General features: G+C 23.0%; 1 protein-coding gene across 1 annotated transcript in view; it reads right to left on the reverse strand.

The window, feature by feature from the left end:
• Window positions 1–243: 243 nt before the first annotated feature.
• LOC136856356 (tubulin beta-1 chain-like) overlaps window positions 244–391 on the reverse strand; it is a 71,268-nt gene continuing 71,120 nt past the window's right edge. The window contains exon 10 of the mRNA XM_067134149.1: window positions 244–391. This exon is cut by the window's right edge and continues 718 nt beyond it. The gene's annotated coding sequence lies outside the window, so the exon portion shown is untranslated.

Here is a 391-nt window from a genome sequence, read left to right on the forward strand (position 1 = left end):
CAAATATGATTCTAACTTTAACTTTACATCAGGATACGTCAACATCATTAGTTCTGAAAACGCTTGAGAGAAAAAAATGGTGAATATCTACTCCTAAGTCGAATGCCCATTATATATATATATATATATATATATATATATATATATATATATATATATATATATATATATATATATATATATATATATATATATATATATATATATATATATATATATATATATATACTATTTCCTATTCACTTTGATATATTTGAACAAAGATGCGACGATATCAACATTTTCCTTCTTTCTTTCTTCCTTAGGAAGAGATGTCTGAGAGCATCTTCGGTAAAATGGATAAAACTAAGAATTTAATCTTTTTTTCAACATGAACATTCTAGCTCCTCGT

The sequence above is a fragment of the Macrobrachium rosenbergii genome, chromosome 3 (assembly GCF_040412425.1).
Source record: "Macrobrachium rosenbergii isolate ZJJX-2024 chromosome 3, ASM4041242v1, whole genome shotgun sequence".
Lineage (NCBI taxonomy): Eukaryota > Metazoa > Arthropoda > Malacostraca > Decapoda > Palaemonidae > Macrobrachium > Macrobrachium rosenbergii.